This window comes from Capra hircus, chromosome 27 (assembly GCF_001704415.2).
Source record: "Capra hircus breed San Clemente chromosome 27, ASM170441v1, whole genome shotgun sequence".
Lineage (NCBI taxonomy): Eukaryota > Metazoa > Chordata > Mammalia > Artiodactyla > Bovidae > Capra > Capra hircus.
The window spans coordinates 7,627,336-7,639,348 of NC_030834.1; the positions used below are offsets into that span (position 1 = coordinate 7,627,336).

A 12,013-nucleotide genomic window follows, 5' to 3' on the forward strand; every position below is an offset into this window, starting at 1 on the left:
GAAGAAGAGGGTGCAATGGTTATTTCTTAAATTCATACTGAAAAACAGAACTCACTAACCCAGACCCACTGTGCCCATGTTTTCCACTATTTCCCATCTGTAACACTCTAAGCATCTCCTTCTTCGCCCCAACTAGGTGATGTCCTCCACACGTGGACCCAAAACATGAACCCTCATCCCCAACTCCAGCACTCCCACAAAGCCGTCCGCCAGTCAGAGTGTTTCCAACAAAACTGAAGTCTCCTCAGGAGCAGTTAGTCTTATCAACTCCCCCCTTCCCAGAACTTATATCTCTGTACTGCCTCCAAAAGTATTTAAACTGAATCTTCCCAGAACCTAGAAATTAGCTTGAAAGTGTGTTTCATCACCTTAGCTATCATCTTAAATTCTCCTTTACTTTTTTCCACAGTAAGAGTATAGGACATATAACCTGTTATACTGCTCAGACTATTACTTGAAGACTGGCTGATCACTCAGTTTTGCTTTAGTTGTTGCAAACCTTCAGCAACATTGTTGCTGAGAACATCCCTCTGTGGGGACCCGGGGCATGGAGACACCTGCATGGGGTAAGGCTGTGTCCCACCAGCCACAAGGTATCCCCTCTTCTCCAGCCTGGAGAGACAGCGGCAAAATCATGACAAAAGAGTAACGGCTCACTGGCAGTGAATGTCCGCCATATCCTAGATGCTGTCCCAAGTGCTTTCTAGGGGATAATTCATTGATTATGTTAACAACATAGAGGCCGTACTACTGTCTCGGGCTCACAGATGGAGAAACTGAGGCATAGAGACACTCAGTGGCTTAGCCAGGCTCACAGCCAGGACGTGGCCAGGCCTTGATGCAAACCTGGTAAGGCTGTTGGGCTCTGTGGTCTACGTCTGTACCACAGTCTCATACCCACACAGATAAAGGGCGTCTGTCCCATCCCCTACACTCGGCCACAGATCACTAGAAAAGAGGAAGGCAGGGAGAGAGCAAGGGACAGAGGGCAAGAAAGGAAAAGAGAAGGGAGGGAAGGAAGGCAGAAAGAATCAAACGGAGAGCGAGAAAAGAGTGAGGCAGGGATGGAGAGAGAAGCCGAGGGCATGCAGCAGATTTCAGGGTGCAGTCGGGGTCCAGACAGGCCTGAATGAGTCCCAACATTTTTAACTACATGACCTCAGGCCAGTTACTTAATCCCCCTAAGCCTCAATTTCCTCATCTGTAAATTAGAGATAATTACACCTTCTACCACTGCTGATGAGTGGCAGAGGCAGTATTCAGCCCATAATCGTTCCATAATGCTATATTGCCACGTCCTCCAGAAGACTCTAATTTTTCAAAACTAGGGGGAACAGCGAGGCTTCCTGCTGCCTGCCAGTTTGGAGGCAGCTACCGCCAATCAGAGTTTCCTGGTCCCATGACGTCTGCAGAGTCTAGGTTCTGAGTGAACCAGAGAGCTCCACACAGACACACTTCCCAGCGAAGAAAGCCATCCTCTTCCTCGTGAACAGCTCCATCAGCTAAGGGAGTGTTCTCAGAGCCCTCCTCCATGTCACCCCCAACATCCAAGTGATGGCATCACAGCACCTGCCCAGAACAACACAGTGGAAAAAAAAAAACAAGGTTCTCAAACGAGAGTTCTTAACCAGAGCACGCACCCCTCAAAAGCTCCTAGACAGACTTCCTGCTGTGGGGAAGGGGCCTTTCAACCCTGCCACTCGGGATGCGTGTGAGCTGGTCCTTCGAGGGCCCTGGAAGCGGGCAAGACTCTGCTCAGACCTCGTGAAGGGGAGTGACCACGGGGAGTACCTCGGGCTAACACCACCCAGCACAGGTCCTCAGCAGGATGCTGCAAAGACCTTCAACAGACTCACCAAGTACAAGTGAGCTGTGTACAAAACAGAGATTAAAAATAAAAAAAATCACAACACAAAACTATCTAGAATCTGAAATATGCACCAAACAAATAGTGTCTGTATGAGGGTTCTGGTTTCCTGGCTCATACTTTTTTTTTTTTTTTTTTTTTTGAGACTTTTCCAGTGTTCTGTAATACGGCACTATTATTGCTATATAAAGTCTTTTCTTTTAAGTAACACGGATAACATGTAGTCTGAATTGGAAGAGAGAGAATATTCACCCCTCATCTATTTCATGACCATCTGTGTTATGCTCCCTGTGAAATAATGGGACAGACACCTAGTATTGTGGGAGGCTCCGGCCTTTCCTTTCCATGAACCCTAAAGGTCAGGTATATCTCAGCTCCTAAGAGAAGTCACTGGCACACACAGTGAAGTCTATCCTGCCTTTCTGCCGCCCCAGTGAATGTCAGTGTGAACCGTACCTTCTATTCGCTTGTTTGGGGCTGTGCTGGACCTTCCCAGCTGCATAGGTTTCTCTCCAGCTGCAACAAGCAGGGGCTACCATGGAGCTGCAGCTCCCAGGCTCTAGAGCACAGCCTCACTGGTGGTGGCGCGCGGGCTTCGGTGCTCCAGGGCAAGCGGGATCTTCCCCGACCAGACACAGACCCCGTGTCTCCTGCACTGACAGGATTCTTTACCACGGAGCCACCAGCGAGGCCCAGCATCTTCGGAGCCTGACTTTGACCTCAGAGCGCCCATTCATCCTAAGACGTCAAGGTCTGGGGAACAAACTCACAGTCCGTCTCAGCCTTTCCCCCTCTTAAGAGTCAGAGGTTCTTTATCTGTAGATTCGCCCAGCCAGCATTAACTCCTTTTCCACCCACCGGTTAAAGCCGTCCCTCTGCATATCCACCAGCTGCTGCCCTTTATTAAAATTCGATGACTAAAACAACGGCAACATAAATATATGTTCCCAGTACTCTTACTAATTTTTAAAAAGTCAAAACACTAAGGTGATGCTTTGTTTAAAAAGGTCTGCATCGTGCAATAACTGGATGCCATCTAAACAGTTAACAACCATCTTATCAGTAAACAGATATCCTCCTCACAAGAAAGCCTCCCGCTAGTCCACTTCTTCTTTCCTGATAAGAAGCCTTTAAGTACGAAAGCGGAACCCAGCACTGGCCCCACGCACGGAAAGACCGTCTGCTGGGAGGATGCTGAGGCTCAGGCAATCCATCTCAGAGCAGGAGAGCCGCTGGCTTCACTCCTCGGGAGACAGGGGCCTTGCCTGGCTGCATCCCCGCCGTCCACTTGGAGCCATGCAGAGACACAGTCCATCTGCTTTGGCCTCCGCAGAGCTGTCCTGGTCGGTCAAGATGGGGGGAGACCACACCGTGCATCCAGCCACCCTGAGCCTCCGCCCCCCGGAGAGGAAAACCCTCCCCCTTGGACTCCCCTCACAGACCCCCAACCCCCAAGGCAGAAACCCCAGCATTACCTGCCCACGCAGGCAAACATCTGTAAACCACAAAAGGGAACGAAAAAAAACCTGCTGGGGCTACACACGCCTGGAAGAGGATGCAAAATGCGGTGTCTGGGGTCCCGTCCATGTATCTATCAGGCTTCTCATCAATCAGGCCTCTGAGATGTCATGAATCCCCACCCACCCCCCACCCCCGTACTGTTGAGAAAACACTGGAACAGCACCAACCTATTTAAAGATAACCACGGTCCTGACAACGGATTTCTCCACCTTCCATCGTGCGGGGTCAGGTCTGCATTTCTGTAGGTATTTCAGCTCTGACCATGGTTCAAGGCCAGCAGAGAAAAATCTGAACGCCAAACGTATTGAAAAATCATTCATTATGATTAAAGATTTCTAGAGCAAATCCGACACTGAATACAACTAATGACCCACCATCCCCATCCGCCTTGCCTTCCCAGGAAGAAGGGTCCCTCCAGCGGGGTCCCTTCCAGGCGGCGTGCATTCAGGCTTTCACGAGCTGGGAATAGACCGTCCAGGAGGCTGCAAAGAAGGCCTGATTCACAGGCCGAGCATGCGTGGCCCTGATAGCAGTGGCTGCCTCAAGCTTGCAGGCCCAAACCTTGGAGGAAGGTATGAAGAATGCTTACTGACCGGGGGAGGCGAGCAGGGAGGGAGACTTAACAAGACAGATGTCTTACCTGAAACAACCCGGGGGAAATGTACTGCTACATTTCCACGGTGCAGAAAGTGCCAGCTCACCGTGAGAAAATCTTAGGTATGAGTGCTGCCAAGAGCCAGGGAGCCAAACCAGCCCCCCCGCCACCCCCACTGCCTACATATCTCTGTTCCTAATGCTTGATTCGACCCTGAACCCACCTCCAGGTTCACAGCAGACACTGGCGATGTTAAGACAACAGGGAGATGTCCCTCTCTGTGCAAGACTAAAGAGGACTCTGTCCAGGTTGGTGATGGTCAGTCACTCAGTCGTGTCCGACTCTCTGTGACCCCATGGACGGTAGCACGTCAGGCTTCCCTGTCCATCACCATCTTCCCAGAGCTTGCTCAAACTCATGTCCATAGAGTGGGTGATGCCATCCAACCATCTCATCCTCTGCCGTCCCCTTCTCTTCCTGCCTTCAATCTTTCCCAGCATCAGGGTCTTTTCTAATGAGTCAGTTTTTCGCATCAGGTGGCCAAAGGATTGGAGCTTCAGTTTCAGAATCAGTCCTCTTAGTGAATATTCAGGGTTGATTTTCTTTAGCACTGACTGCTTTCAGAGACTTTTCCAATTATCAGCAGAGGGACCCCCGCTGGAGAGAGCAGTCCTTGACCAGGTGTCGCCCTTGGAAACCTAGTGATTCTCCCCTCATCACGTCCTCTCTCCCAAATGCTCCCCAGACTCCCATTTTCTGTTGAACACGTTTTCTAAAGCTGTAAATCAAGGAGCAGGATGAAGACATGACTGGTTTTACAGGGTTGCTGAAAAAGGAAATGGCATTTTTACTCAGCTTCAAACTATCCTGATAGATAAATTTGGGACTTATAAAAAATAAAAGAGAAACTTATTTGTAAAAGTATTCATGACTGAATTTTGTTACATACCATGGGGTTCTTTCAGGCTCTTCACACAGTGTTTAAAATAGTTACAAATGCCTATTAATAACCAGCTCGCCTCCTAAGATAACACACAGGAGCCAGAACTCCGAAGGAGGATCAAGAAAGGGCGACTGTCTCACAGGTCCTGAGGCCCTGGGTGGACTTTGGTGGAATAAATGCTCGTATTCACAGCCCGGATGAAGTGTCCCGGCAGGGATGAGTCACCCCAGGTCCTCCTCCTCCCAGATGCAGCCGGGGGTACAAGGACCTCACCCCCATCGTCACGACGTGCAGCTCGGGGCAGAGCCACGGTCCTCAGGGACTTCGGTTCTGCCATCGGGACCGAGGTGGATGGCCACCTGGGAAGACGTGATCCTCCCCCAGTAACCTCCCAAAGGACCTGAATCTCCCCCAGACTTAACACACCGTGGAAGGGTGTGCGTTGTTTCCCTGGGATATCGGATAACTAAAAACGTGTTTTCCCGTCAAAGAGCACAGCCTCTGCTCATTTAAACTTCACACGTCAGCGTCCAAGAGACGACCCCCTGGTCTCGCCGCCGTGATGAGGTCATCTACCCCATCCTGGACGATGCGCCAGATGTCTTACTTTACTTCTTACTTTTACTTGGATCTTTCTGGTCCAAGTTCCCTCTCTCTTTACATTCCCCTCGGGACAGCTTTCACATGATGGTCTACACTGAGGTTATTTCAATTCCAGTTCCACTTGGAGTCACTTCCCGTTGCCTCGTCTAGTTTAAGACCAGGCAACCTTAGAGAGAGACCGTTCCCTCCACCGGTGTGAAATGGTAGGCAGAAGCAGGGTGTTCCACGTCTTCCTTAGGCTCACAGGACGAGGCAGACATACTGGAGGCGTACCACCACCGAGGTACCTCCTGGAGCCCTGAAGCTCATGTCACTAGCCCAGCGCAATCAGCCCACCAAGTGTGAGTGCTACAAGGAATCAGAGCCTCCAGGCCATTAGCCCCCGCTCACAACTAAGGCATGGAGCCCAGACAAATTCACTTACTCGCTCCAGGTCCCAGGAAGAAAACTCCATTTCTTTCACTTCCTTCTGTTCAAGCTATTTCACCCAAGGCACTTGCTAACTTACTAACCCCAAAGGAAAAGAGTTAGTCACTCAGTCGTGTCCGACCCTTTGAGACTCTATGGACTGCAGCCCGCCACGCTTCCCTGTCCATGGGATTCTCCAGGCCAGAATACTGGAGTGGGTTGCCATTCCCTTCTCCAGGGGATCTTCTCAACCCAGGGATGGAACCCAGGTCTTCGGCATTGCAGGCAGATTCTTTACCGTCTGAGCCAGCAGGGAAGCCCTACTAACCCCAAAGACAATTTCTTTTCAACCTGAAAAGGTGAGGTGCTCTCTTATATGTGGGCTCTAAAAGCACAATACAAATGAACTTATTTACAAAACAGAAACAGACCCATAGACACAGAAGCAAACTTACGGTGGTTCCCAAAGGGGGCACACAGAGGAGAGAGACTAGGAGTTTGGGAGGAACATACACACCCTCCACGCATAAAGCAGATAAGCAGCAACACTGTGCCGCTCAGGGACCGCTGCTCAGTGTCGTGGAATAACCTATAACGGAAAAGAATCGGAAAAAATATATAGATAGGTTTAACTGTATCACTCTGCCATACACCTGAAACTAACACAATATTGTAAATTAACTATACTTCCGTTTTTAAAAATGTGATCTGAGGATTCCTTCACACAACGATTGAGAGGAATGGGTCGGGAGTCCGTCTGAACAAGAAGGACTGGAGTTTGAACAGGAAAGCGGAAGTCGCTCAGTCGTGTTCAACTCTTTGAGACCCCATGGACTATGCAGTCCATGGAATTCTCCAGGCAAGAACGCTGGAGTGGCTAGCCTATTCCCTCTCCAGCAGATCTTCCCCACCCAGGAATCAAATCCAGGTCTCCTGCATTGCAGGCGGATTCTTTACCAACTGAGCTTATCAGGGAAGCGTGGCGTTTGGACAGGTCAAGACCCTAAATCCAACACGATCATAGAACAACTGTCAGGAAACACCATCTGCAACTCAAAACCTAACGTCTCTCGCTGGAATGAGGAAGACTTCCAGAACGCAGAGAAGATCGCCCGCTGCTCCAAGAGAAACAGAATGTGAAATCATAAGCTGTAAATCAACCAAAGTTACACCACAGAGAAGGGAATGTAAGATTATACCAGGCGCATGTTTCCATTATAAGAGTACTAAATATTGGTAAGAAATTCAGAAATTTGAAAGAGCATATGAGAAAAGTATTAAACTCTATGATGATCATGAAACTGCCTTCAACTAAATATTTTCAAAGGAAATATAATTAAAGTGCAGATTACAACTCTTCTGAAAATGATAGAGTAGTTGAACAGAAGGAACTGTAAAAATTCAAATACGAAGAGGATGCTGGAAATGGACTGAGAAAGTAAAATCCTGACCCCATACATTGCATCCTGTAACCATTCAACAGGAGGCAGAAAACCTGGCTCCAAACTGCAAAACACAGCCGCCCGGGGAACAGCTGCGACAAGCTTTTCTATTTTTTATTCAAAAATGCAAAAGGTAAAAATCGTATGTAGTCTCATCATTTCTTTAAAATTGTATAAAGAAGTGATTGTCCCCACTCTGCCAACCACACCTTCGCCCCTGGAGCCACTTCAGGGATGCAGTGTAGGGCCACACACTCGTCAGCTCTTTCTGTAAACAGAGGCCTCGCTCAGCACACACACACACACACAGAGCCCCAGCTCAGACACACACACACAGTCCTCGTTCAGCACACGGACACACACACACACACACACACACAGAGCCCCAGCTCAGACACACACACACACACACACACACACACACACACACAGCCGCAGCTCAGACACACACACACGCACACAGCCCCAGCTCAGACACACACACACACACACACAGCTGCAGCTCAGACACACACACACAAACACACACAGAGCCCCAGCTCAGACACACACACACACACACACACAGCTGCAGCTCAGACACACACACAGAAACACACACACAGTCCCAGCTCAGACACATACACACACACACGCAGAGCCCCAGCTCAGACACACACACACACACACACACAGCTGCAGCTCAGACACACACACAGAAACACACACACAGTCCCAGCTCAGACACATACACACACACACACAGAGCCCCAGCTCAGACACACACACACACACACACACACACAGCCCCAGCTCAGACACACACACACACACGGAGCCCTCGCTCAGCACACACACACACACACACACACACACACACACACACACCCCCAGCTCAGACACACACACACACAGCCGCAGCTCAGACACACACACACAAACACACACACGGCCCCAGCTCAGACACACACACACACACATGCAGAGCCCCAGCTCAGACACACACACACACAGCCCCAGCTCAGACACACACACACACACACACACACACACACAGCCCCAGCTCAGACACACACACACACACACGCAGAGCCCTCGCTCAGACACATACACACACACGCACAGAGCCCTCGCTCAGCACACACACACACACACACACACACACACACACACACACAGCCCCAGCTCAGACACACACACACACACACACACACACACACAGCCCCAGCTCAGACACACACACACACACACGCAGAGCCCTCGCTCAGACACATACACACACACGCACAGAGCCCTCACTCAGGCACACACACAGAGCCCCAGCTCAGACACACACACACATGCACACACAGGGCCCTCGCTCAGCACACACACACACACATGCATAGCACTACTCAGACACACACACACAGGGCCCCAGCTCAGACACACACACACAGACATAGCCGCAGCTCAGACACACACACACACACACTCAAAACTTTACAAAAATAGGCAAATGTTTCACACAAGTCTTCAAATGCTTTCTTTCTGAATATATTTTAGAATTTAAAAGCTTTTTAAAAAAGAAACAAGTTAAATCTTTTTAAAGTAATACCAAAAAAGGTAAGGAACAGATCACGAACTTCATGAGTAAATTCAAATCTAAAGATTCCTAACTGTGTACTTCCAAACTGTACATCTATTTTTAAACGAGAAAGATGATACAAATGGTGTAGGATTAGGAATGTAGATTTGTTAAACTCTTTGAAATACTATGAGAAAATAGTTTATGAATTTCCAGTGATCATGGCTTGAATTCCTACCTAAAATGCTTTTAAAACCTGTCATAGATTATCATTTCCTGACTACAAAACAAATGCGGCATAAAGCAATCCACAGAAACAGCATCAACATCAGGACACTCACAGCACATGGTGGCGTCAATCAAACTGATAGCCTTCATACAGTCTCTGATTAGGCAGGCTTCTGAGAGTCCAGGCACACAGATGGGATTCAAGAGCACTGTAATAACCTGCGATACAGCTTTGAGAAAACAGTTTAGCCATGTAAAATCTACCTCCACTTTCCCAATAGCTGGTGAGTAAATCTGCAGATTCTAGTACTGGCCCAATCCGGCAGCTGTGCAGCCCATGGAGGGGAAAAAAATAAGTCTCTGGGAGCAAACAACTTTCTCTTTGATTTTATGTCTTTTCACTTAATAAATTTCATTTCAGGATGAAAGGCAGTGCCATAAATATGACAAATATCAAAAGCACATGGTTCCACTTCTATTTATCAAACCAACTGAAACCCTTTTCTGTCAAACCCCATTTCTAATGTGGGAGAAGATCCAAAGGCCCCTTGCGAGGCTGAAAACAAGAGGTTCCCACTCCAGCAGGAAGGCTTTCCCTGTGGCACCCAAATCCACCTGCCGGCTTCTTCCGCCAACTCTCGCCTGCGCATCCCCTGCCCAGGAGCCCCCTATTCACCCAAAACCTTCTCCCATCCACTGTCAGCTGTGTTCCCCCCACCTGGAACCCCTTATTTCCCCCATGTCTAGGATCTCCACCTAACAAAAGTCATAATTCTGGGCCCATAAACAATGTCCCCTACCCCATCCACCCTCACCTGTCCCCAGATCGCATGTAATGTCTCCCTCCTTTAAACCCACAACAACATGTCTTTTCTCTCAGGCATTGTTTATGCCCTTAGAATCTCACTTCATAGACTATTTTCAGCTGACTTACACAATCTCCTTCAGTGCTTACTGAATTACCTTATAAAGAGTAGAATCTCAATAAACATTTACTGAATTGAATTATCTGTTATGTAGTAAACTGCTTCCTAAAAATTGATCTGTATTTCCTGCATAAGAACCATACAATTTTAATAACAGAAGGTTATAGCAATCAAGTTAGATCCTGGACCTTTCACTTTAGTTTATCAGCTTTTTAAACTGTTAATAACAAACTGTCATGAAATATATACGTGCACACATACATGATGCCTCCTGAGGCACGTGCCCCGTACTATCCTCACGCAATCTCGGAAGGTCAGAAATGACATTTATTTTATATACAAGTAGCCAAGGACGTGATATCAGCTTTGAAACCAGACCTGTCTATGCACTAGTGAAAGGGAAGAGAAGTAGAAAGTAGAAACCTTTTTCTCCAATAACTTGTCACTTGCCTGCAGAGAAAAGATAGTCCACAGACAAGTATCCCATGTGTGTTTAGAGTGTTTCTACAGTTGTGTCTTAAAGAGATTCCACGTGACTCCCACCTATGGTGGCTCTGGCCTCTTTGGTTAATGTCACTTGCAAACAAGAGATCCCCAAAGATGAGCGGGAGAGCCATGAATTAAGAATGGCATTGAAATGGAGACCAGGAAAGATACAGCCTGGGAAGGAGGAGACCTAGAAGCAGCCCCGAGCCAGGGGTGTGATGGGGAAATGGGAAAACGGAACAAAAGAAGCTCAAAACCCCGCCACAGTCACGCTCTATAGCCAGGCTGGACTCCGGGGTTCTGAGAGCTATCCAGGTGATGCTTACTGCTCACAGCTGGAAGGCTCTGAGTCTCCAATTGTCGGTTCAGCCATCCCCAGATAAACTAGTTAGGTTGAAACGAAGAATTCATAAGTAATAATATCTTCTTAAAGCTTTTTCTCTCTAATCAATCATAGAGGTCATCCATGTTTGTCATAGAAAATATGAAAAGTTCTGAAAAGTAAAAGGGGATAGTCAATAACAATCGTCTTATTATAATCCAAACCCATTTCCTTCAACATTTATTCAACAATCAATATTTATTAGGATCTGGCATGTGCCAGACACATCAGAGAGCAAGCCAGAAAAAACTCCCTGCCCTCCTGCAACTTAAACTCTATCACGAGAGAAAGGCAATGAGGAGTAACATGAAGAAGCAGGTTGTACAGGATGCTGCGTGCTTGCTTAGTCGCTCAGTTGTGTCCAACTCTGCGAGACCCCATGGACTGCAGCCCACCAGGCTCCCCTGTCCATGGGATTTCCCAAGCAAGAATACTGGAGGCGGTTGCCATTTCCTCCTCCAGGGGGTCTTCTCAATCCAGGGATCAAACCTGCATTTCCTGCGTCTTCCGCACTGCAGGGAGATTCTTCACCCGCGGACCATCAGGGAAGCCCTAATAGGTCGTACGCACAGAAGGGTCAAAAGCAGGGCAGGGCAGCCCAGACTGAGAACAGCGAGTTACCACGCTGAGATCATCCAGCTTTATAGGCTTCCTTCCCCACTTATTACATGGTGAGAGCTCCCCTCCACTGTTACACAATCTTTAGCAAAATAATTTTTAATGACTGCAGAGAACTCCATCTCATGAATGCACCATAATTAATTTCATCATTCTGCTCTATGCAGCAATGAGATTTTCATTTTTTAACTACCATAAGTAATGCTTCTATTTCCTCAAGAGAAGCATCAAGAAGAGAAATCACCCAGGATGGAGCCGGGCACTGCTGAGGCCCATGGCGACCTATCACTGCACAGGTGCACAGGGCCTGCGGGCCACGCACACGACTCTTCCTTCCCTTCCAGCTTCCTGCCGCCCCCACCTGACGACCTTTCCATCAGTTCCCAGAAAAGCGCTGGCCGCTGCATCCCTCCACCATCGCTACTCCGTATAAATGAGATGAACTCTA

At 48.3% G+C, this 12,013-nt stretch overlaps 1 protein-coding gene across 2 annotated transcripts in view; it reads right to left on the reverse strand.

The window, feature by feature from the left end:
- The window catches only part of CSGALNACT1 (chondroitin sulfate N-acetylgalactosaminyltransferase 1), a 332,678-nt gene that overhangs the window by 239,564 nt on the left and 81,101 nt on the right, over positions 1 to 12,013 (reverse strand). The gene's annotated exons all lie outside the window — the stretch shown is intronic.